Source organism: Mustela putorius, unplaced genomic scaffold (assembly GCF_011764305.1).
Source record: "Mustela putorius furo isolate JIRA1106 unplaced genomic scaffold, ASM1176430v1.1 tig00000145_pilon_pilon_pilon, whole genome shotgun sequence".
Taxonomy (NCBI): domain Eukaryota; kingdom Metazoa; phylum Chordata; class Mammalia; order Carnivora; family Mustelidae; genus Mustela; species Mustela putorius.
In genome coordinates, this window is record NW_025421294.1 from 3,064,995 (window position 1) to 3,091,807 (window position 26,813).

Here is a 26,813-nt window from a genome sequence, read left to right on the forward strand (position 1 = left end):
TGATGGTTTCAAGGCTCACTCAGGCAAAACGTACAGACAGAGAACAGAAGGAGCTAAAGATGGATCCAAGGGAGTCATGAACCTATAATGGACTCAAAGAAGAATAACCAGTCAAGGAGACTGGCCCATATAATTAATGTTCACCCATTTCGGGGTCATTTTAATTGAGTCTCACACTTACAATTTGTAGAGTTATGGGAAGTAAACGTATCCTGGGACCTTATCTTCTTCTGTTCTCACCTTGCCCCTTCTGCCCCTTCACGAGCCCAAATGCCTTCATTCATTCAACCTTAGAACCCGAAAACTAAAGCCACTGGCTGCCTTTACCTCCTGGCTCGACCACTTACCAGATAGCATACAACCTGGGGAAATTTACTAAACTTCCGTCTTTTACAGGATTATTATGAAAAATAAATGGGTTAATACCTGTAAACCACTTAGCACATCCAATAACTATAAGCTATTGTTGTTAGTATTAGCAAGTCTTCATGCTACTAATTTTCAAATACTAACTCATTAGACTTTATATAATTTCATGAAGGCCCTTTGAGTTTGGTACTATCAGGATTCCCTTTTACAGATGAGGAAGATGGAGCTTAGACGGGGTTTAAGAACCTGTCCACACATTAAGCACTTAGTACGAGGTCTGTGATCAGGTCCCATTAGTGGACTACTCAGGCCAAGCTCTCAGCTTTCCGTTATTCTGCCTCTCCTCACCTTCTTCTAAGGATGGCCATGTTAGCATATACCAAGGTCATGGCAGATCATTGATAGAGTAGTAATTAATCAGGTTGATGTGTCTAATTGTGCCATGAAGTTCATGGTACCACTTTTTTTTTTCTTCTTTTTCACAAGGTACCTCTGTAGGGGCACCTGGGTGGCTCACTGGGTTTAGCATCTGAATCTTCATTTTGGCTCAGGTCGTGATCTCAGGGTCCTGGCATGGAGCCCAGCATCAGGCTCCGTGCTCAGCAGGAAGTCTGCTTGAGGACTCTCTCCCTCTCCCATTGCCCCTTCGCCACTCTCCAAAAATAAATAAATAAATCTTAAAAAAATAAAATAAAAGTTATTTCTATATTCATTTGCCTGTAAAGAAAACCCGCACACTATTTTCCCCTCTGTGTCATATGACATCTTACTTTGGGGGAGAATGTCCCAGGTCATCAAAGGTATTAAAAGATGTTTCAGCCCTAGCCTTTAAGACTTGTGGGCACACATTCTCTCCAGAACCAATCCCTGGTAGGAGGAGGATGGTCCTGCCTATGCTCTCTTGCCCATCCTCCCATGCACAGAAGATTGCCAGGGGCTTTATTCCTCCATATGAGGAAACCTTATTTCTCTTCTCTGGGGGATGTCTTTTCTGATATGAAAAATAATTCCGTTTTCTCATTTTAAGTACATGTATCCTATGTATGCTGCAGTCTCTCAGTGCCTGCCTGCCACACTGACACCGTCTCCCACTTCATGCCTCTGTCTTCCCCCAATGGGACAGGGCAGCAGCCTGGCCAGGCTTTGAAGGGGCTGGCGAGAGATGGGTTGTGTTCTTCTACCCCGTTCCCCAGCAAAGGCAAGCAGTTCCTCCCATGCGGTCTCCCCGGGGACACGCTGCAGCCTGGAGCTGCCCCGGTTACTTGGTCTGGGCTCGTGTACAGCACTAATTCAATTTACAATGCAGTTACATAACTGTTCCCAATCTCCAGTTGACCTTGATGTCAAGCTGTCAAGCAGCGGTCAAGTTGTACCAACACAGAGAAAGGAGGAGGAACCTCTGGTCGGCCCTTGAGAACATTTTAGCTGGGGTTCTGGAATGGAATGTGGCACAGAAAGGCCAAACCAGACCAGTAAATTCTTTGAAAGGGTGAAAAGCAAGGATTGTGGATTTCTGGAAGATGGATGCTGTTGGATTTCCAGAAGATGGATGCTGTTGACTTTCAGGGCAATCCTTTGTCACTCAGGATTCTGGTAAGCAGCCTCTGACCAAATATAAGGGGACTGTCTTCTTTCCCATGAATTGCTGAAAGTAAATGAGCCTTTTGGCCTCATGGGAAGTGCTCCTAGGAGTGTCCTCAGCTTGGAAACCTCTCAAGGGCAGACTTTCCGTGCATTCTTTTAAACCAGGGAGTCCTGGTTCTACTCAGTTCTAAATAGTGACAAGAATAACTTCTGGTCTTAATAAAGCCAGAAAGCCAGGGGTTTCAACATGAAAGCAAAAATACAAAGTAAAGCTTGAGCAAACTAGTCAAAATTTCAGAAATTCAATAATATAAAAGCTCTCTGAGAGCAGCTATTATGTTTATTTTGTTCTCTGTTGTATCCTTACACCACAGAGATCATCTGGCACAGAGTAGGTGCCAAGAGAATATTTGTTGAACGATGCGTAACATGATGGATAGTATCATTTATAGATAGCAACAATTGATCTTCTTCTAGTAAATTTGCCCAAGGCTATCATACCAAAATTTTCCAGAACTCTCTTTTACATATTTATTTAGATACATATCGGTGTGACTATAATGTCAGATAAATATTATACAAAGTTATTATATACATGTTGTAACTCGATATATCTATGTCAGGATTCACCACCATTAACTGGTGTCTCACCCATGATCAGCACATCCCTGGAATGTGCCAATACTGGAAAGCTCTGCCTGAAACACACACTCATCTGCCTGTCCCCATGGACAGGTCTGGCTTCACGGGTGTGGGACTCATGCACACACACAGGGCCTTTTAGTAAGAAGGTCTCGGGCTTAGTTTAGTGCTCTGCTATCACTACCCTGAAATTCTTGGTGATAATTTTTGAACAGGAAGACCCCACTTTCATTTTGCACTGGGCTTCACAAATCACATAGCTGATCCTGCCCAAGCATCCAGAGAGCTCACATCGTGATCTAGCAGGTAATGTCACCTACATGTGTTAACAGCCCGTGGTGAGAAAAACAGCTGCTTAGTGAGTGAGCCAACCTCGAAGATAATATACATATCCAGGAAGGCATAGTCTACTATTTATAAATCATTGAGAGATACTAAGTGATTTGTTAACCTCACCAATGACGAATGCGTGATCCATGCATGATTTGTAAAATGTAAGCAGGGATATAATTTATAAATTCACTGGTGGTTCTTCTTTGCTATAAACTATGTATTTCTGTTCCAACTGTCTATAGCTACCTAAGTTCTAGCAATCTTTTCTGGGCCTATAAATATTCTTAAACCATCTATACTGCCTACTTAAATACTTTCTTGTAACACAAACCTGTCAGCTGCTAACTATCTCTATTGCTTTGTCTACATCACATTTCAGAACTTGATGAAAATCAATTTGGGACTTTAATGCAGGCTGCCTAGTGCTTTTATTTTTTATTTTAATTTCTTAAAATATACATATATTTTGAGATTTTATTTATCGATTTTACAGAGAGAGAGAGAAAGAGAGAGAGTGCATGCATAAGCAGGGGGAGTGGCAGGCAGAGGGAAAAGCAGGCTTCCCGCTGAACAAGGAGGCTGATGCGGGACTCGATCCCAGGACTCAGGACTTGAGCCTAAGGCAGACACTTATCCGACTGAGCCACCCAGTCATCCCTATCTGGTGCTTTGAAAACAAGTGTTTTCATATAAAACTATGTCCATAATCTTGCTTCCCAGGAAGCATAGATAAGGCAACATATGTAATGTGAATTTTTTTAAAGTACATAGCCTGAGACTAGGCTCATAGAGCCACTGAGTAAACATCTAATTAATTTAAATAAACTAATTAGCAATTACTAATTTCCTGGGTACCATACATTAAGACAGGTATAAATACCTTTCACATGTCTTTTTAAAGTAGCAGTTAAGCTTTCTAAAGAGTGGTTTTGGCTCAAAAAATTGCTTAAGTTGCCATGATATTAGACAGTAGCCTACAAACGCTTCTTGCATAAAATGAGTTCAAACCTCTCCGTATTTCCAAACTAGCGAGCTGAAAAAGATTTCAAGAGACGTCAAGCCTCTGAAACAAATGGCGATGGTCTTTTGGTCGATTTAATTTTCCGGAGGTCTTCCAATCTCAAAGCACACCAACTGCTCAGACCTTGTGTTACTGAGCCACTTACCATCCACTTGCATCTCAGAAAGTTTCCCATGTTTATAATTACAAAGGCCATTTTACGACAGCTTGAAAATTTATTTATTTATTAACATGTCATGCCCCTCAGCATGTTGGCTGATCAGAGCAGGTTGATTCGCAAGCACATCTTGATGCAAAGCAATGAAATCGTTGCTGTAAGTCGAGCTGGGGCTGGATCCTCACAGCTAGAGAGTTCTTAATTGCTTTACTCTCTAGATGGGCATTTTCTGAAGTCTATTTATTTTGCAGTGGAGAAAAAGTCTTAAAACTTTGCTTTCACTTCACCCTGAGAATAAGAAATAGGCAGATGGAAAATAACGAGTTTCTTCAATGCTGTCTTGGCTGGGAGAAATATTCTTTTTAGACTCCACATTTTTTCTCCATATTCCAGCAACACCAAAATCCTGTTTTTCATTAGTTTGATTCTCATTAGCTACACTTTGGTCCTCACGGGGTAGAGGGGATCACAGTTGGGGGTGCCATCCTATTACGGTCAGAGCAAACATATTCTCAAGCTGTGACACTGAGAGAGAAGCGAATATTTAAACTCATGCCCCCACATATTATCCCAGGGAAAGGAGTCCTCCTCTATTCTAGAGAGGCTCAAGCCTTCTGTGTCTTTCATTAAAAACAACAACCAAAAACTCTCAAAACACTAAAAGAATGCAATGAAATAATGACTTAGCACCTATAAATGGGCTAAGTTAAACAATCTGAAGGGAATCAACCTAGAGTGTTTAAATATCTATTAATTTACTCATGAAAAAAGATAAGTCTGTATGTCCAGGCCTACATGGAAACGGGGAGACAAGTGAAACATACCTACAGCTCCCATCATTTTCTGAAAGGTCTGCTTTTCATAAAAATCATTGCTTTGGGGAAAAATTCAATCTATCTTTTGCTGCAGGCAGATGACTCTCTTAGTTTCAAGGTTTCCCAATTCAGTTAGCACAGGTGTTTTCTCTCATATCCTCCAAATTCGCCTGATTTTAAAAAGTTTCTTTATAAATGTTCATCTACATTCAAAACACACATACTTTCAAGAAATCTACATACCATACAATAATGAATGATTACAGTCAACTCTTTAACAACACAGGTTTGAGCCGTGCAGGACCATTTACATGTGAATTTTTTTTTTCATCAATACACTGCACTTGTGGTAAATGTATTTTCTCTTCTGATTCTTAATAACATTTGCTTTTCTCTACCTTGCTTTATTTGAAGAATATAGTATATAATACACATAACATTTAAAATATGTGTTAATGGACTCAACATCATTGAAAGTGCTTCCAAAGGCCAACAGCAGTCTATTAGTAGTTAAGTTTTGGGGGAGTCAAAAGTTTTGGCTGAATGGCGGGTGGGAGTCTGTGCCCCTAATCCCTGCATTGTTCGAGTCAACCGTATTTGATTAGGTACTCATTTTAAAAAGAAAGGGGAAATATAAGTGAGGAACTTGAAGGGATTGGTTAATGTAGGTGATCCACTAGGATGCTGGGACTAAGTGATCCTCATACCTGAGACCTGGAACAATACACACTTCCTTTCAAGGGAGTTAGAAAACCTGAAGGGAGTTAGCTGGGAAGGGTGGCACAGAGAAGCAACCAAGTGGGCTTGACAGAGTGAGGAGTGGGACAAATCCAGCATGCAACCCTGACTTCCTGCTGATCAATTTCTAACCAACTATTGGGAAAGTTTGCTATCTTAGCCTGTGAACTAAGTTTTCAGACGCTCATGCATCATGGATAAATACAAAGTTGACACTAACATTCTAAGATTTGAAGAAATTAAATGGATTCTTAATGACCTTAAATGAGAATTCATGAAATTCTCAGGAAACAGTTTTAATTCATTTGAATTAAAAGAGGGTCTATCACATATTATATTGGGTAAAGTGGAGGAGTTAAGACAGTGTCCAAAAGTCAAACCAAAGTAGGTTGAGTTATGACATTAAATAGGATGAAAATTACTAGCCAAGTATATATCCACTAATACTATATTCATAACCTTCATCTATGATTATAATTCCTTTTTTTTTTAAAGACTATTTATTTGACAAAGATCAGAGTCACAAGTAGGCAGGGAGGCAGGCAGAGAGAGAGAGAGAGAGAGAGAGGAGGAAGCAGGATCCCTGCCGAGCAGAGAGCCCAATGCAGGGTTCAATCCCAGGACCCTGAGATCATGACCTGGCCGAAGGAAGAGGCTTTAACCCACTGAGCCACCCAGGCGCCCCTGTGATTATAATTCTAATGGATTACCTGGCCCTGTGGAGGCCTGGGCAGTCAGTTTTGGTCCAACCTAGCCTGCATCCCAAGAGAGCCCAGGCAAGCTAGGGCTCGTCCAAAATAGAAACCAAAGTTAGATTTGCATAGTAATTGAAAATATCTATAGATCTAAGTGAATATCTATTTATGTTCCTATCACATATACACTATTATAAAAGAATGAACTCGGGAACACCTGATGGAAGAGATGCATAAGGCAAAGTATATAGAAAGGGGTGTGGAGCTTCCATGCCCTCCCTTGGTGCCCCACTCTGCCAGCACCTCCACATGTTCACCAACCCACAAGCTCTCCTAACCCCATCCTTCTGGGTTTTTATGAAGGCTTCATTACATAGGCATGGGTGTTATATTGCTGGCCATTATTTGATTGAGTCAAGCTTCAACCTCTCACATCTCCCCAGAGGTTGAGGGATGGGCTTTAAAGTTCCAACTCTCTCATCGTGGTTGGCTCCCCCAACAATCAGTGCCATCCTTGGGGGCTTTCCAAGTCACTTCTCCAATACAAACTCAAATGTGGTGGAAAGGGGTTTGTGATGAGTAATAAGACATTCCTTTCACCTTTATTCCTTGTAGCTATTTCAGGCACTAAGAACAAGAAACCAAATATTATAACAAATGATGCTCCCATTGCTCTTCCTAAAAATTTCTTTCCACTTTTATTGAAATATCATTGACATATAATACTGTACTAGTTTAAGGTGCATAACACAATGATTCATAATACACACACACACACACACACACACACATAGTGTGTAGGGAAGTGATTACTATAATAAGTTTTGTTGACATCCATCTCATCATATAGTTCCAAAGTTCTCTGTGATGGGAATTTTTAAGATCTACTCTCCCTCCAACTTTCAAAGATGCACTACTATATTGTTATTGCTTAGGCAGGCCCAAGGGTTTTAGGAGCTCTGCACCAGAAACAGGATGAAGACCAAATATGTAGTTTTTAGTATAAATTATTACACCACAATTTTATATTATGCTATACTATATATGTAATATGTAATTTTAGAGAAAAGACTAGATCTGTTATTTATGCTAAAGAAAATCTTCTAAGTCAAAAAGATATGAAACACCACATGGCAGTTTACTATACTTGCAGAGTTATTTGTACAACTGACTTGGGCTGATAAGTTGAAAGCAACCAAGGGATAATGTCAGAGTGGATGTCTAACACTTTCAGAGTGTCTAATGAGCTCTGCCTGAGTTGGGCAACTCTGCCACAGTTGCTCAACTTCAAATGAGCAACTGTGGCAAGTCAGGTTATAGAAGTGAGGGGAAGAAGGCATCTGAGTCACGGGATGGTCTCTGAAGGTCAGGTTGAAGAGAACACACCTGTACAATGTTGAGACAATCCTTTCCCTTCTGTATGGTATTTTTCACATCTGGGGATTATTTCACAGGTTAATTTTTTAAAAAGATTTTATTTATTTATTTGTCAGAAAAAGCGCACAAACAAGGTGGGTAGCAGAGAGAGGGAGAAACAGGTTACCCATCGAGCAGGCAGCCAGATGCGGGGCTCAATCCCAGGACCCTGCAACATGACCTGAGCAGAAGGCAGACGCTTGACTAACTGAGCCATCCAGGAGTCCCTCACGGATTAATTTTAAAATTCTTTCCTGTTGAGACCTATGCTGGCAAGTATCTGCATATCTTGAACTACCTCACTTTTAAGGAAAATGAAATACTTTACAGAGCTCTTAAGGGCACTTTCACCTTAAACTAGAATAAGGAAATTGTATTTTATGATAAGAAAAAGGGGGAGGGGTTGAGAGGAATGGGCATCAGCAACAGTACATCTTACACCAAGGCAAATTATTTAATTTAAACGGTGTTGAAAGAAAGAAAAAGAGCTTGGAAGGAAGTCTTTAAAAGGGCATGTATTGCATGGAGCACTGGGTGTGGTGCAAAAACAATGAATACTGTTACGCTGAAAAGAAAAAAAAAGAAAAAAAGTACTAAAGCTATTTATAAAGAAAACCAAATAATGAAAAATTGACCAAATTACACGCAGTAACTCTGTGCTTAGTAGCCAGTTAATCACAGTATCAATGCAGGTCTCTCTAGCACCCAGTGTTTTGAGGGATAAATAACAGACAAATAGGATATTGGAGAAAAGAGGATTTCTGAGGGCTTTTTTTTTTTTTCCCCATTTATTAACAAAGAAAGTGATGCACTCAAGGAGATCTTAATTGAGTTCATACAGCCAGGCAATATATTTAAGTATTTGGTATTTTAAGGCTGTGTTAAATATCAGAGCAGGTTTTCTGAAGCAAAGGTATTGGTATTTAAATAAAAATTTAAAGAGGATCACAGTCCAGCAGTGGAAACTAGGGCTTTTTCTTCATCCAGCTATTAGTGCAGAATAACTTAGGACAATCATCAGACCCACAGGCACTGCTGAATTTCTACTAGGTGTCAATGGCATGTCACAAAGAAGCTGTTGGTAATTGTGGGTAAAATGAATGAACCTGTAGAGATACACAGAGTAATACTTGAATCTTCTGAGTCAATCTGCAAAAGTCACCCTCTTGTGCATGGGAGTTTATCTTTTTCCTTTTTAAATAATTTTTAAAATTATGTCAGTCACCATACAGTACATCATTAGTTTTTGATGTAATGTTCCATGAATCATTGTTTCTATATAACACACAGTGCTCCATGCAATATGTGCTCTCCTCAATACCCATCACCAGGCTCACCCCACCCCCCTCTCCTCTGAAACCCTCAGTTAGTTTCCCAGAGTCTAGAGTCTCTCATGATTTGCCTCCTCCTCTGATATTCTCCCCTTCATTTCTTCCCTTCCTTCCTCTTATGTCCTCCATGCTATTCCTTATGCTCCACAAATAAGTGAAACCATATGATAATTGACTTTCTCTGCTTGACTTATTTCGCTTAGCAAATCCCCGCCAGTCCCATACATGCTGATATAACAGTTGGGTATTCATTCTTTCTGATGGCTGTGTAACATTCCCTTGTATATATGGACCACATCTTCTTTAGCTGAATTTCTACCAGGTGTTGAAGGTTCATCTGTTGAAGGGCACCTCAGCTTTTTCCACAATTTGGTGACTGTGGCCATTGCTGCTATGAACATTGGGGTACATATCATCCTTTTTTTCACTACCTCTGTATCTTCGGGGTAAATACCCAATAGTCTAATTGCCAGGTCATCAGGGAGCTCTATTTTAATTTTTTGAAGAGCCTCCACACTGTTTTCCGAAGTGGCTGCACCAACTTGCATTCCCAACAACAGTGTAAGATCATTCTTCCCTTTCTCCACAGTCTCTTTAACATTTCTTGTTTCTTGTCTTATCAATGTTTGCCATTCTATCTGGTGTAAGGTGTTATCTCAATGTGGTTTGACTTGACTTTCTTTGATGGCTAATGATGTTGAATATTTTTTCATGTGTCTGTTAGCCATCTGTATGTCTTCGTTGAAGAAGTGTCTGTTCACGTCTTCTGACCTTTTTTTTTTTTACGTGGTTATTTGTTTTTTGGGGTGTTGAGTTTAAGAAGTTCTTTATTGATCTTGGATACCAGCCCTTTATCTGTAGTGTCATTTGGAAAGTTTCCATGGGTTGTCTCCTTGTTTTGTTGTCTGCTGCCTTTGCAATGCATAAGTTTTATCTTGATGAAGTCCCACAAGTTCATTTTCACTTTTGTTTCTCTTGTCTTTGGAGACATGTTTTGAAAGAAGTTGCTGTGGCCGATGCTGAAGAGTTTACTGCCTATGTTCTCCTCAAGGATATGGATGGATTTTAAAAACATGTTTCCTTTTCCTTGCACTATCTGACCTCCATTATAAATTTTCTTGAACTGATCTGTCACTTAAAATTTAGACAGCAAAATACCACATCTAGGTATGAGAGCTTAGAAAAACTAACCTCAAATCTAGACTCTGGCCCTTAACAGCCTCTTTCCTTCCTCTGTACAGGAGGCCATGAGGATGCTGCCAGGCAGGGCAGTATTGTCCTTAGAATTAAACATGACAGCAAATGTAAAATGTACATATAGCAAAGGGATTAGAACAGATTAATCTTCACAAATGGGATTCATCTTCCCTTTCACCTTCTATTCTCCCCCCAGGATGCCCTTTTGAAAGATTCCAAGAGAACCTTCGTTTCTCACTGTCCCTGCTACTGATAGCCACCTGACCTGCCGGGCTGTCTCTGCTGCTTGTCTCATTCACAGATGGAGAAGGTAAGAATGGGATAGCAGAACAGGAGGAATGAAGACTAATCCTGAGGCCTACAGAAGTGGATGGGAACGGGCCTCACTCCTACGCTAATGGAGTTGGGAGGAGTACACTGCTCCCCCGACCTCACTTACTAGTGGGAGGGGCTACTTTGCCTCCCAAGCAGGAAGTGGACTACACCTTTGTCTTCACTGCCCGCCTCATGCATGAGGTTATGAGAAGCCACCCACATCCTTCATTTTTCTGCCACCATGTACATCATACACCTGGATTGAGGTCCAAAGCCCATCTTGCTGTTTTTTTAGGCAGGATGGACTTGTCTCTTAGTTACAGTGGGCACAGTGACTAGGGCTGAAAATGCTTTTAGGAACCACAGAAATGTTTTAATTGCTTTTGAAATGAGGAAAAAAAAATGATTTCTGAGGTAAAAAAAAAATGATTTCTGAGGTAAAAAAAAAAATCCTGTTTTAATATGTGCTAGTAACATGTTAATCTTTATACCAACATAGTCATGAAATATAATTTTTGATTTTTGCTTTTATTTTGGAGGGAGGCTCTTACAAAGACAAAGGTACAAGTGTCCATGAAGATTACAATGTGGCCTAGTGGTCAAATTTTATTACTCTTTTTTCTGTTGCTGACCTGGTAGAATCAAATCTGCAATCCCCATCTTGACAGAGTAGTCCAACAGTTAGCTCTATTAATGGGCAAACACTCTACGGCCACTAAGGATATCTAGTATGAATCTAGTAGAAAATATTCCTTGAGTTAAAATCAAGGTAATACCTCTTAATATGCCTTCCCACATGGGCTTTTCCTTTTTGCTTTAGTTATTCTTTCAATCTCCTCTATCAATTTATCATGTTTGTGTTACATCAAGTTAAAGCTGGTAGACATGAGAGATGTCTTAGTTCTCCATAATCTCCAAAAGCTTTTCCCAGCTGGTTACAACCTACTTCATTCTGGCTTTGTTTGTTTGTTTGTTTTTTTCCTACATTTCTCTTTGGAATTATTTGGTCCTACTTGGTCCTATTTGGTCCTAGAAAATGGAGATTTGTTTAGAATTTGAATTTTTTTTATGTGTGTACATTTTTTTCAGACAAATACAAGATAGTTTGTACAATTAAATCTATTTTTCCCTCTCTCATTTTCTCTGTGTGGGTCACTGTTAGGAGCATTTGGGGACCAGCCCCCTTGGAATTGTCCTCAGAAGTACATTAATTCCTAGCATCAAAGTTTTGATTTTTTTTTTTTTTCAGTGTTCCAAGATTCATTATTTATGCACCACACCATTCTTCAGAATGGTGCAGCACAATAGTTGATGACTGTTATGGTCTGAATTATGTCTCCCCAGAATTCTTATGTCGCAGTCTTAACCCCCAGCACTGAATGTGACCTTATTTGGAAGTAGGATCACTGCAGATATCATTAGATAAGACGAGGTCATAAGGGCCCAAATCTGACTATGTCTTTATTATAGGTCAAATTCGGACACAGAGACAAGCACAGAAGGAAATGACATGTGAAGACGAAGGTAGAGATTAGGGTGCTACATCTAGAATCCGGGCAATGTCCAAGATTGCCAGCAAACCACCAAAAGCTGGCAAGAGCAAGACATAGATTTTCTCTCTCAGTTCTCAGAAGGAACTAACCCTACAATATACCTTACTATTAGATTTCTAACCTCCAGAACTGTGAGACAACAGATTGCTGTTGCTTAAGGCACTTGGTGTAGGGTATACTGTTAGGGAAACTGTAGGAAACCTACACAGGAACTAACTGAACTCCTCACATAAAATGACAAATAATTATTACCAAGCAAACATGAGCTTGTCAAGAGACATTTCTTCTACAGAAAGAAATATGTAAAAAGACACAGAAGTGCAAACCCCTAGTCAATATTTCCATCCAAAATGAGAGTTGTCTTTTAAAACTTACGAGGGAAAGTTCCATTTTGGTTTTGCTCATCCTCACTGGAAGAGAAGGAAGTTGGATTTTTCCATTAACACTTCACGCTGCCTTCCTCTCCAGCCTGGGTGGTGACCGTGCGGCTGTCAGCCCTCTTCACACCACTCAGCTGTGGTCAGGGTTGGCCTGCGGTGCTGGGTTTGGTGTGGGCCTTTCAACAGACTCATTTATTGGCAGATATCCTTCTACCACAGAGAGAATTTTTTTTTAATATAATTTTTTATTTTTTATAAACATATATTTTTATCCCCAGGGGTACAGGTCTGTGAATCACCAGGTTTACACACTTCACAGCACTCACCAAAACACATACCCTCCCCAATGTCCATAATACCACCCCCTTCTCCCAAACCCCCTCCCCCCAGCAACCCTCAGTTTGTTTTGTGAGATTAAGAGTCACTTATGGTTTGTTTCCCTCCCAATCCCATCTTCTTTCATTTATTCTTCTCGTACCCACTTAAGCCCCCATGTTGCATCACCACTTCCTCATATCAGGGAGATCATATGATAGTTGTCTTTCTCCGCTTGACTTATTTCGCTAAGCATGATACGCTCTAGTTCCATCCATGTTGTCGCAAATGGCAAGATTTCATTTCTTTTGATGGCTGCATAGTATTCCATTGTGTATATATACCACATCTTCTTGATCCATTCATCTGTTGATGGACATCTAGGTTCTTTCCATAGTTTGGCTATTGTGGACATTGCTGCTATAAACATTCGAGTACACGTGCCCCTTTGGATCACTACGTTTGTATCTTTAGGGTAAATACCCAATAGAGCAGTTTCTGGGTCATAGGGCAGTTCTATTTTCAACATTTTGAGGAACCTCCATGCTGTTTCCAGAGAGGTTGCACCAGCTTGCATTCCCACCAACAGTGTAGGAGGGTTCCCCTTTCTCCGCATCCTCGCCAGCATCTGTCATTTCCTGACTTGTTGATTTTAGCCATTCTGACTGGTGTGAGGTGATATCGCATTGTGGTTTTGATTTGTATTTCCCTGATGCCGAGTGATATGGAGCACTTTTTCATGTGTCTGTTGGCCATCTGGATGTCTTCTTTGCAGAAATGTCTGTTCATGTCCTCTGCCCATTTCTTGATTGGATTATTTGTTCTTTGGGTGTTGAGTTTGCTAAGTTCTTTATAGATTCTGGACACTAGTCCTTTATCTGATATGTCGTTTGCAAATATCTTCTCCCATTCTGTCAGTTGTCTTTTGATTTTGTTAACTGTTTCCTTTGCTGTGCAAAAGCTTTTGATCTTGATGAAATCCCAATAGTTCATTTTTGCCCTTGCTTCCCTTGCCTTTTGCATTGTTCCTAGGAAGATGTTGCTGCGGCTGAGGTCGAAGAGGTTGCTGCCTGTGTTCTCCTCAAGGATTTTGATGGATTCCTTTCACACATTGAGGTCCTTCATCCATTTTGAGTCTATTTTCGTGTGTGGTGTAAGGAAATGGTCCAATTTCATTTTTCTGCATGTGGCTGTCCAATTTTCCCAGCACCATTTATTGAAGAGGCTGTCTTTTTTCCATTGGACATTCTTTCCTGCTTTGTTGAAGATTAGTTGACCATAGAGTTGAGAGTCTATTTCTGGGCTCTCTATTCTGTTCCATTGATCTATGGGTCTGTTTTTGTGCCAGTACCATGCTGTCTTGATGATGACAGCTTTGCTGCAAGGTTGGTTCAACATCCGCAAATCAGTCAATGTGATACAACACATCAATAAAAGTAAGAACAAGAACCATATGATACTCTCAATAGATGCTGAAAAAGCATTTGACAAAGTACAGCATCCCTTCCTGATCAAAACTCTTCAAAGTGTAGGGATAGAGGGCACATACCTCAATATCATCAAAGCCATCTATGAAAAACCCACCGCAAATATCATTCTCAATGGAGAAAAACTGAAAGCTTTTCCGCTAAGGTCAGGAACACGGCTGGGATGTCCATTATCACCACTGCTATTCAACATAGTACTAGAGGTCCTAGCCTCAGCAATCAGACAACAAAAGGAAATTAAAGGCATCCAAATCGGCAAAGAAGAAGTCAAATTATCACTCTTCACAGATGATATGATACTATATGTGCAAAACCCAAAAGACTCCACTCCAAAACTGCTAGAACTTATACAGGAATTCAGTAAAGTGTCAGGATATAAAATCAATGCACAGAAATCAGTTGCATTTCTCTACACCAACAGCAAGACAGAAGAAAGGGAAATTAAGGAGTCAATCCCATTTACAATTGCACCCAAAACTATAAGATACCTAGGAATAAACCTAACCAAAGAGACACAGAATCTATACTCAGAAAACTATAAAGTACTCATGAAAGAAATTGAGGAAGACACAAAGAAATGGAAAAATGTTCCATGTTCCTGGATTGGAAGAATAAATATTGTGAAAATGTCTATGCTACCTAAAGCAATCTACACATTTAATGCAATTCCTATCAAAGTACCATCCATCTTTTTCAAAGAAATGGAACAAAGAATTCTAAAATTTATATGGAACCAGAAAAGACCTCGAATAGCCAAAGGGATATTGAAAAAGAAAGCCAACGTTGGTGGCATCACAATCCCGGACTTCAAGCTCTATTACAGAGAGAATTTTTTGACCAGGTTGTGGCAATTTGCAATACAAAGATAAACATAAAGGGAACTCTCTGTACTTTTTCATTGTAGAAATAGTCAATATTTAGTACTTAAATGATACATTGTACTCTCCTCTGAATTGCTCTGTGGGAAGCTATTTTAAAATATGATATCTAGGTCCCCAAATAGAACATAATGGCTTCTGATCAACTCTGAAGCTGAAAGGACACTTTGTGGAGCCTTGTACCTTGTATAGACTGGTACATTCCCCATCCCAATATATCAGTGAAGATAGAACCTGAAAAGTTACTGAGAATAAACCTTCCTCCTATCTTAACATAGAATTTTCGAATATCCTATGGGGATGTCCATCTTACATAGCCATCCATGATAATATAGGCAGAAAAAAGTAGTGTAGTTAAATAAAAGGGATGGTCAGAATAGGGATGAAATATACACAAACCCAGATATACAACCAACAGCCTGAAAAACTATTTATGGCAAGAGCCAGTCTTAGACTAACCAAGAAGATGGGGTGAGGTTAGACAACTTCTATTATTCAAGGAAAGAGCCAGCTAAGGGACAGGTACTCAGAATTCATTCATTCATTCACTAATTCATTCATTTGCTTGCTCACTTACTCATTCAACACTACCAAATACATGTAAATGTGGTGAACAGATGCACTTGGGCCTTGTCTCATATTGTCCTCAGAGGATGTAGGAGAGGAAGTAACACAAAACTAAGCCAGTATAGTACAATGGAAGAGAGGAACTCATGTTCTCCTAGTTATGGAAATGCCCCTAGATTTGCCCTAGACCTTCAGGAACCAACTCCTGTTTCACTAGTTACAACCTCTATCATTTCAGACTCCATGGGATATAGGTTACATGGAATAGAAATTTCCAGATATCTGACAGGTAATAAAGTACTTTCTAAACTGAAATATATACTCTCTCTCTCTCTCTCTCTATATATATATATATATATATATATTTTTTTTTTTAAGATTTTATTTATTTGTCAGATAAAGAGAGAGAGAGTGAGCACTGGCACACAGAGGCAGAGGGAGAAGCAGGCTCCCTGCCGAGCAAGGAGCCCGATGTGGGACTCGATCCCAGGATGCTGGGATCATGACCTGAGCCGAAGGCAGCTGCTTAACCAACTGAGTCACCCAGGCGTCCCTCAACATATTTTTTAAAATATTTTATTTATTCATTTGAGAGAGAGAGGTAGAGATAACAAGAGAGAGCTCGAGTGGGGAGGAGAGGATGCAGCAGCCTCCCTACTGAGCAAGAAACCTGATGTGGGGCAACCCTGGGATCATGACCTGGGCTGAAGGCAGTGGTTTAACTGACTGAGCCACCCAAGTGCCCCCATACTCAACATATTTGAATCTTTCTTTGTGACTCAGAAAGCCAAGATTAGGAAAATACTGCTTAACAATGGTGGGTTCATTGTCTACCGGGTTCTCAGAGGAACTTGGTGATGAAATGAAAAGGAAAATGACATTCTTTCATTTAAAGTGCTCAGGAAAATTTAGAGGTTAATGTGTTTTTTCTCCTGATTTTTTTCATTCATGACTCATCCCTCTCAGCTAATCCATCAGTAGGTCTTAAGGATTCTCACTGGGAAGCACCTCCCAGATTCTTTTTTTTTTTTTTTTTTTTTTTTTTTTTTTATAAACGTATATTTTTATCCCCAGGGGTACAGGTCTGTGAATTGCCAGGTTTACACACTTCACAGCACTCACCAAAGCACATACCCTCCCCAATGTCCATAACCCCACCCCCCTTCTCCCAACCCCCTTCCCCCCAGCAAACTTCAGTTTGTTTTGTGAGATTAAGAGTCACTTATGGTTTGTCTCCCTCCCAATCCCATCTTGTTTCATTGATTCTTCTCCTACCCACTTAAGCCCCCATGTTGCATCACCACTTCCTCATATCAGGGAGATCATATGATAGTTGTCTTTCTCTGCTTGACTTATTTCGCTAAGCATGATACGCTCTAGTTCCATCCATGTTGTTGCAAATGGCAAGATTTCATTTCTTTTGATGGCTGCATAGTATTCCATTGTGTATATATACCACATCTTCTTGATCCATTCATCTGTTGATGGACATCTAGGTTCTTTCCATAGTTTGGCTATTGTGGACATTGCTGCTATAAACATTCGGGTGCATGTGTCCCTTTGGATCACTACATTTGTATCTTTAGGGTAAATACCCAGTAGTGCAAATTGCTGGGTCATAGGGCAGTTCTATTTTCAACATTTTGAGGAACCTCCATGCTGTTTTCCAGAGTGGCTGCACCAGCTTGCATTCCCACCAACAGTGTAGGAGGGTTCCCCTTTCTCCGCATCCTCGCCAGCATCTGTCATTTCCTGACTTGTTGATTTTAGCCATTCTGACTGGTGTGAGGTGATATCTCATTGTGGTTTTGATTTGTATTTCCCTGATGCCGAGTGATATGGAGCACTTTTTCATGTGTCTGTTGGCCATCTGGATGTCTTCTTTGCAGAAATGTCTGTTCATGTCTTCTGCCCATTTCTTGATTGGATTATTTGTTCTTTGGGTGTTGAGTTTGCTAAGTTCTTTATAGATTCTGGACACTAGTCCTTTATCTGATATGTCGTTTGCAAATATCTTCTCCCATTCTGTCAGTTGTCTTTTGATTTTGTTAACTGTTTCCTTTGCTGTGCAAAAGCTTTTGATCTTGATGAAATCCCAGTAGTTCATTTTTTCCCTTGCTTTCCCTTGCCTTTTGCGTTGTTCCTAGGAAGATGTTGCTGCGGCAGAGGTCGAAGAGGTTGCTGCCCGTGTTCTCCTCAAGGATTTTGATGGATTCCTTTCGTACATTGAGGTCCTTCATCCATTTTGAGTCTATTTTTGTGTGTGGTGTAAGGAAATGGTCCCAATTTCATTTTTTTCTGCATGTGGCTGTCCAATTTTCCCAGCACCATTTATTGAAAAGGCTGTCTTTTTTCCATTGGACATTCTTTCCTGCTTTGTCGAAGATTAGTTGACCATAGATTTGAGGGTCTATTTCTGGGCTCTCTATTCTGTTCCATTGATCTATGTGTCTGTTTTTGTGCCAGTACCATGCTGTCTTGATGATGACAGCTTTGTAATAGAGCTTGAAGTCCGGAATTGTGATGCCACCAACGTTGGCTTTCTTTTTCAATATCCCTTTGGCTATTCGAGGTCTTTTCTGGTTCCATATAAATTTTAGAATTATTTGTTCCATTTCTTTGAAAAAGATGGATGGTACTTTGATAGGAATTGCATTAAATGTGTAGATTGCTTTAGGTAGCATAGACATTTTCACAATATTTATTCTTCCAATCCAGGAGCATGGAACATTTTTCCATTTCTTTGTGTCTTCCTCAATTTCTTTCATGAGTACTTTATAGTTTTCTGAGTATAGATTCTGTGTCTCTTTGGTTAGGTTTATTCCTAGGTATCTTATGGTTTTGGATGCAATTGTAAATGGGATTGACTCCTTAATATCTCTTTCTTCTGTCTTGCTGTTGGTGTAGAGAAATGCAACTGATTTCTGTGCATTGATTTTATATCCTGACACTTTACTGAATTCCTGTATAAGTTCTAGCAGTTTTGGAGTGCATTCTTTTGGGTTTTCCACATATAGTATCATATCATCTGCGAAGAGTGATAATTTGACTTCTTCTTTGCCGATTTGGATGCCTTTAATTTCCTTTTGTTGTCTGATTGCTGAGGCTAGGACCTCTAGTACGATGTTGAATAGCAGTGGTGATAATGGACATCCCTGCCGTGTTCCTGACCTTAGCGGAAAAGCTTTCAGTTTTTCTCCATTGAGAATGATATTTGCGGTGGGTTTTTCATAGATGGCTTTGATGATATTGAGGTATGTGCCCTCTATCCCTACACTTTGAAGAGTTTTGATCAGGAAGGGATGTTGTACTTTGTCAAATGCTTTTTCAGCATCTATTGAGAGTATCATATGGTTCTTGTTCTTACTTTTATTGATGTGTTGTATCACATTGACTGATTTGCGGATGTTGAACCAACCTTGCAGCCCTGGAATAAATCCCACTTGGTCGTGGTGAATAATCTTTTTAATGTACTGTTGAATCCTATTGGCTAGTATTTTGTTGAGTATTTTCGCATCTGTGTTCATCAAGGATATCGGTCTATAGCTCTCTTTTTTGGTGGGATCCTTGTCTGGTTTTTGGATCAAGGTGATGCTGGCCTCATAAAATGAGTTTGGAAGTTTTCCTTCCATTTCTATTTTTTGGAACAGTTTCAGGAGAATAGGAATTAGTTCTTCTTTAAATGTTTGGTAGAATTCCCCCGGGAAGCCGTCTGGCCCTGGGCTTTTGTTTGTTTGGAGATTTTTAATGACTGTTTCAATCTCCTTACTGGTTATGGGTCTGTTCAGGCTTTCTATTTCTTCCTGGTTCAGTTGTGGTAGTTTATATGTTTCTAGGAATGCATCCATTTCTTCCAGATTGTCAAATTTATTGCCGTAGAGTTGCTCATAGTATGTTCTTATAATAGTTTGTATTTCTTTGGTGTTAGTTGTGATCTCTCCTCTTTCATTCATGATTTTATTTATTTGGGTCCTTTCTCTTTTCTTTTTGATAAGTCGGGCCAGGGGTTTATCAATTTTATTAATTCTTTCAAAGAACCAGCTCCTAGTTTCGTTGATTTGTTCTATTGTTTTTTTGGTTTCTATTTCATTGATTTCTGCTCTGATCTTTATGATTTCTCTTCTCCTGCTGGGCTTAGGGTTTCTTTCTTGTTCTTTCTCCAGCTCCTTTAGGTGTAGGGTTAGGTTGTGTACCTGAGACCTTTCTTGTTTTCTTGAGAAAGGCTTGTACCGCTATATATTTTCCTCTCAGGACTGCCTTTGTTGTGTCCCACAGATTTTGAACCGTTGTATTTTCATTATCATTTGTTTCCATGATTTTTTTTTCAATTCTTCTTTAATTTCCCGGTTGACCCATTCATTCTTTAGAAGGATACTGTTTAGTCTCCATGTATTTGGGTTCTTTCCAAACTTCCTTTTGTGGTTGAGTTCTAGCTTTAGAGCATTGTGGTCTGAAAATATGCAGGGAATGATCCCAATCTTTTTGATACCGGTTGAGTCCTGATTTAGGACCGAGGATGTGATCTATTCTGGAGAATGTTCCATGTGCACTAGAGAAGAATGTGTATTCTGTTGCTTTGGGATGAAATATTCTGAATATATCTGTGATGTCCATCTGGTCCAGTGTGTCATTTAAGGCCTTTATATCCTTGCTGATCTTTTGCTTGGATGACCTGTCCATTTCAGTGATGGGAATGTTAAAGTCCCCTACTATCATTGTATTATTGTTGATGTGTTTCTTTGATTTTGTTATTAATTGGTTTATATAGTTGGCTGCTCCCACATTGGGGGCATAGATATTTAAAATTGTTAAATATTCTTGTTGGACAGACCCTTTGAGTATGATATAGTGTCCTTCCTCATCTCTTATTATAGTCTTTGGCTTAAAATCTAATTGATCTGATATAAGGATTGCCACTCCTGCTTTCTTCTGATGTCCATTAGCATGGTAAATTCTTTTCCACCCCCTCACTTTAAATCTGGAGGTGTCTTCGGGCTTAAAATGTGTTTCTTGGAGGCAACATATAGATGGGTTTTGTTTTTTTATCCATTCTGATACCCTGTGTCTTTTGACAGGGGCATTTAGCCCATTCACATTCAGGGTAACTATTGGGAGATATGAATTTAGTGCCATTGTATTGCCTGTAAGGTGACTGTTACTGTATATGGTCTCTGTTCCTTTCTGATCTACCACTTGTAGGCTCTCTCTTTGCTTAGAGGACCCCTTTCAAGATTTCCTGTAGAGCTGGTTTGGTATTTGCAAATTCTTTCAGTTGTTGTTTGTCCTGGAAGCTTTTAATCTCTCCTTCTATTTTCAATGATAGCCTAGCTGGATATAGTATTCTTGGCTGCATGTTTTTCTCGTTTAGTGCTCTGAAAATATCATGCCAGCTCTTTCTGGCCTGCCAGGTCTCTGTGGATAAGTCAGCTGCCAATCTAATATTTTTACCATTGTATGTTACAGACTTCTTTTCCCGGGCTGCTTTCAGGATTTTCTCTTTGTCATTGAGACTTGTAAATTTTACTATTAGGTGACGGGGTGTGGGCCTATTCTTATTGATTTTGAGGGGCATTCTCTGAACCTCCTGAATTTTGATGCTCGTTCCCTTTGCCATATTGGGGAAATTCTCCCCAATAATTCTCTCCAGTATACCTTCTGCTCCCCTCTCACTTTCTTCTTCTTCTTCTGGAATCCCAATTATTCTAATGTTGTTTCGTCTTATGGTGTCACTTATCTCTCGAATTCTCCCCTCGTGGTCCAGTAGCTGTTTGTCCCTCTTTTGATCAGCTTCTTTATTCTCTGTCATTTGGTCTTCTATATCACTAATTCTTTCTTCTGCCTCATTTATCCTAGCAGCGAGAGCCTCCATTTTTGATTGCACCTCATTAATAGCTTTTTTGATTTCAACTTGGTTAGATTTTAGTTCTTTTATTTCTCCAGAGAGGGCTTTTATATCTCTCGAGAGGGTTTCTCTAATATCTTCCATGCCTTTTTCGAGCCCGGCTAGAACCTTGAGAATTGTCATTCTGAACTCTAGATCTGACATATTACCGATGTCTGTATTGATTAGGTCCCTAGCCTTCGGTACTGCCTCTTGTTCTTTTTTTTGTGTTGAATTTTTACGTCTTGTCATTTTGTCCAGATAAGAGTAAATGAAGGGGCAAGTAAAATACTAAAAGGGTGGCAACAACCCCAGGAAAATATGCTTTAACCAAATTAGAAGAGATCCAAAATCGTGAGTGGGGAGAAAGGGGATAAAAAGAGGTTCAAAAAGGAAGAGAGAAAAAAGAAAAAAAAAAAAAAAAAAAAAAAAAAAAAAAAGAAAAGAAAAAGAATTTTTAAAAAAGAAAACACCTAAGAAAAATGTAAAAAATATATATATATATATTAGATAAACTAGTAAAAAAATCTTTAAAAAAGAAAAAGGTAACAGTTAAAAAAAAAAAAAAATTTTACCCGAAGGCGAGAAAAAAAAAAAAAATGAAAAAGAAAAAATTAAATTAACTGCAAGACTAAAAAAAATCACAGGAAAAAAGCCATGAGTTCCGTGCTTGGCTTTCTCCTCCTCTGGAATTCTGCTGCTCTCCTTGGTATTGAAACCGCACTCCTTGGTAGGGTGAACTTGGTCTCGGCTGGATTTCTTGTTGATCTTCTGGGGGAGGGGCCTGTTGTTGTAGTGATTCTCAAGTGTCTTTGCCCCAGGCGGAATTACACCGCCCTTACCCGGGGCCGGGGTGAGTAATCCGCTCGGGTTTGCTTTCAGGAGCTTTTGTTCCCTGAGCGCTTTCCGTAGAGTTCCAGAGGACGGGAATACAAATGGCGGCCTCCTGGTCTCCGGCCCGGAGGAGCCGAGAGCCCAGGGCCCCACTCCTCAGTGCGCCCTCAGAGAACAGCGCCCAGTTACTCCCGTCTGCCTGTCCTCCGGCCGCGCTCCGAGCTCACCGAGCCTGCGACCGGTTCAAGGTAACACCGAGCTGCGAGCTTACTGTCGGCTCTGTCTCTGTAGCCGGCTTTCCCGTTCCAATACCCGCAAGCTCTGCGACACTCAGACACCCCCGATCCTTCTGTGACCCTGCGGGACCTGAGGCCACGCTGACCCCGCGTGGGCTTCGCCCCGGTTTAGCCTCTGGAGCGATGTCCCTCAGCGGAACAGACTTTTAAAAGTCCTGATTTTGTGCGCGGTTGCTCCGCCGCTTGCCGGGAGCCGGCCCCTCCCCCCGGGGTCTATCTTCCCGTCGCTTTGGATTCACTTCTCCGCCGGTCCTACCTTTCAGAAAGTGGCTGATTTTCTGTTTCCAGAATTGCTGTTCTTCTTCTCTTCGATCTGCCGATGGATTTTCAGGTGTTTGCAATCTTTAGATAAGCTATCTAGCTGATCTCCGGCTAGCTGAAGCAGTCTCAGCTTGTTACTTCTCCGCCATCTTGACTCCTCCTCCCACCTCCCAGATTCTAAATGCTTCTCCACGCGCACTGCAACCGCCTCACCCTCCGATGCCATTGTTTTGCACCAGACTACTGTGTTAGCTGCCTTCACTACTACCACCCCCCCTCCAGCAATGCACGACTGGGTGAGCTTTTAAAACCATGTATCATATCATATCTGCCCTTGGTTATAATATTTATGGCTTTTTATCAAGTTAGAGTATCCTTGAAATATTCTAAACAGAACTCTAGATAGAATACACTGGGGCATGCAAAGCCCTATACAACCTAGTCCCAGCCTGCCTTTCTAACTTTTGTGACACAAGCTTCTCCCTTACTGAACTGTCATTCTGTTCCTCCAATATACACATTATTACCTCAGGGCTTTTCTGTTAGCTGGTTTCTCTTCCCTTAGCTCTCAAATGCATTGCTCTTGTCATTTGGGTCTCAGCTTAGGGGTAACTTCTTCAGGGAGATTTACCTGATCCCTCAATACCAAAATAGTCACCAGGGTGCTATCCCATCACCATCCACTACTTTGCGTTGCACTTACCCCTCTCCACTGTATTTCTTATTCATTTTTTTCTGCCCTTTTCACAGAACTCTAAGTTCCATGGCAGCAGAGATCTTGTCCTGTCTTGATCACTGTGCCCCAGGACCTTGCACATCCCAGGCTTTCAACTGCTGTTTGGTGAATGACTAAATGTGCTTCTGTTTTATGGCTTGCTAAGAATACTGAGTCAGTTATTTCCATGGAGTTTAAGTTATGCTGAAGTTACTCTATTTACTGAGTACATTAAAGATGACAGGAAAAAAAAAACCTTGAGCTGCCCAGCTAGGCCAACAGAGACTGAAGAGTTATTCAGATGTCAGAGCCCCAGTGGCCCTATGACTGGGCTCCCCCTCAGCCTCAACTCATCCCTCCGGTGCTCAGAAACTTATCTACCTTCTTTGTTTCTAGAGTTCCTGCTACTCTTGATGATGCCTTTTGGGAGTCCTCCATTTGACCTCCCTGAGTGAGAACTGATGGGGACACTGCTGTTGATGAAGCTGCTGATTCAAGAGTCTTCAAAGGCCACTGTCTCACATCATTGTAGGCTTAAGGTTAGTGTTCAGCCTCCATGAAAATAGCTGAGGCCAGGATAACAGGGATGGTGTGGAAAGAGGAAACTCCAAAAAGGGGTGTGGGTGAAGCAGCCATTCTGAGCCTTCCCAAAGAGGAAAACATTGTCAAGCAACTCTCCTGTCTGCAGAATATACTGAAAGTTCTAAAATATATAAACATAAAAATGGTTGATGAGACCAGGGACTGGCCAAAGTCCCAAAGGATAAGGCAAATACATTCCGAGGACTTATCCTAATTCTGAGCATTTCCCCCCAATTTGTCATCAAAATGTGCAAGCTTGAACAATATTTTATTTTTTTAATAAAGTAAGTTGTTTTTTAATAAAATAAGTTGTTCGCAAAGTATTTAACTAACAATCATAAATTGCGCTCACATAAAAATATGGTCAGCTGCAAACTTGAAGAGAATGGATATAGAATTGTTTGCAGACTGAAACAACAGTGCTAAATTTTAAGTGTTTTCAGTTTAGGAAAATAGTGCATTTGTTTTTAAAGATTTATTTCAATGTAACCTCAGTGGAGAGCAGTTTGGCACAGCATTTCTCAATAAATTAGTATATGTGAGCAAAACTGTATCTACAAGAATATTCACTGCATAATGATTTATAGTAGCAAAAGTCTAGAAATAGCCTATAATCTTTTTTTTTAGCCTATAATCTTATAAATAAGGGACAGATTAAATAAATTATCGTACATTCCTAAAACAGAATACTCTGCAGCTATAAAAAAAAAGTGAATCTATGTATATTGATACTGAAAAAAATCTCCAAATATATGATGAAGAAGTGGAAAAGCAAGGCGTAGAAATGAGGATGCCGTACAGTTATTTATGTGGAAAAAAAATGTGGCTTTTTAAGAGAGAAAAAGCTGGTTGGGGTGGGAGAGACACTTACTTTTAATCTACAAGCTTTTTCATTATTTGATTTATTAAAACCCCATTCATATATTGCTTAGAAATAGAAAAAAAAAGAGGACCTGATTTTCATACTGAGCAAAAAAAAAAAAAAAAAAAAAAAAAAAAAAAAAAAGAAAGAAAGAATAGTACTGGCTTTCCACTGAGTTTAAAAGAAAGAGAGAGAAAAATCTGAATATTCAGTATTTCTTACACTGAGAAAAATTAGCCTGTCAGTACCTAAAGAATATACTCATTCTCTGCCATTTTTCCTATTCTGTTCATATAGTTTATAATAGGAAGGGCTTAGAAATAGAAAATCCCAAGTACAGTATAAAGATGAAAACCATTTGCAATATAGGCAAGTGCCTAATACCAAAGTGTGTGTTCCCAGAGGAAGAACCAGCTAGACACGGACTCTCATCATATCATTGGGCCCTCCAGGGCATTTGAACATGTACGCAAAACAAATTATATAATACCCCAATTAATGTAAAGAATGCCATGCAATTCTTCTCTCCTTGAGCTATTATAACAGAATAAATAAATGAGATGTTGGGCTTTACACAACTTGCATGACCTTCATCCTTTCTCCTCTGCTCCAATACTTACTTGTATTATCTTTGGTATTACTTAATGAGATAAAACAGGGCATCACAGAGAAATTCGTATTTCCAGTTAGGATAGTATTGTAAATTTACAATTTTAAACACCCCGGATCTTTCATACATGTAACAAGGTTGGATTTTTACAAAAGAGAAAAAATTCAAAACACATAGGTATGATTTTAAACTAGAAAAATATGCTAGACCTTTTCACAGTACAGAAGAGGGGCATCCATTAAATAGAGAAAAACGTGAGCTGAAGTTGAGAGGCTTGGTCTGTGGATCTTGCAGGCTCTAAGTCTGGAAGCTGGCATTTTGAAACTTGTGGAACAATGGGAATTAAAACCATCTCATGTAAGGTTGAGGGAAACAAAACTGAAGCCCAGCCTACTTTCTAAAATCAGATGCTGGGATGGATTGGCCTCCCCGTAAAGGAGGCCAAAATAAAACTATTTGCTACCATTATCTTTGGCTACAGCTTCTAATATGCCATGTGTGTGGGTAGACAGGATGGAGAAAGACAGCCTCCATGCCAGCAATGGCACTCAGCTGTTTACCAGCTTGGGGAATGCAGGTGTAATTATTTTCAGTATTTTCCAGCATAAGATTCCCTGAATATCCAAGAGCAGCCTGAATCAGAATTCTGGGTCCTGAGGAAAAGAGTGGTGGCAACCATGAAGCCAGTAATCAATGCTGGAGGGTTGCCAAAAGGGAAGAAGAAAAAAAAAATACTGTTGCTTGAGATGAGCTTCTAAAGAGTTATTCCACACATAAGAGGACTCCAGATGCCAACAAAGTCAGCCATTTGGAGATCGGTTTATCTAAGGACAAAGACAGTATGCCCATCTGAATATTAGCTTAAATTTAGTGTACGAAGGAGCTCAAAGAAAGGGAGAACACCTATTCCCTAAAATACTAAACAGAAACAGTCAAACAGAGAATTAGTAAATTAAAGCACAGTCCTAAGGAATTGATC

At 40.0% G+C, this 26,813-nt stretch overlaps 1 long non-coding RNA gene across 1 annotated transcript; it reads left to right on the forward strand.

Annotated features, from left to right (window-relative positions):
- Positions 1 to 1,731: 1,731 nt before the first annotated feature.
- Positions 1,732 to 24,817, forward strand: LOC101684376. The gene is made up of 3 exons (XR_200368.3): positions 1,732 to 1,962; positions 10,495 to 10,608; positions 24,177 to 24,817. It is a non-coding gene; the product is annotated as an uncharacterized LOC101684376 (long non-coding RNA).
- The last annotated feature ends 1,996 nt before the right edge of the window (positions 24,818 to 26,813 follow it).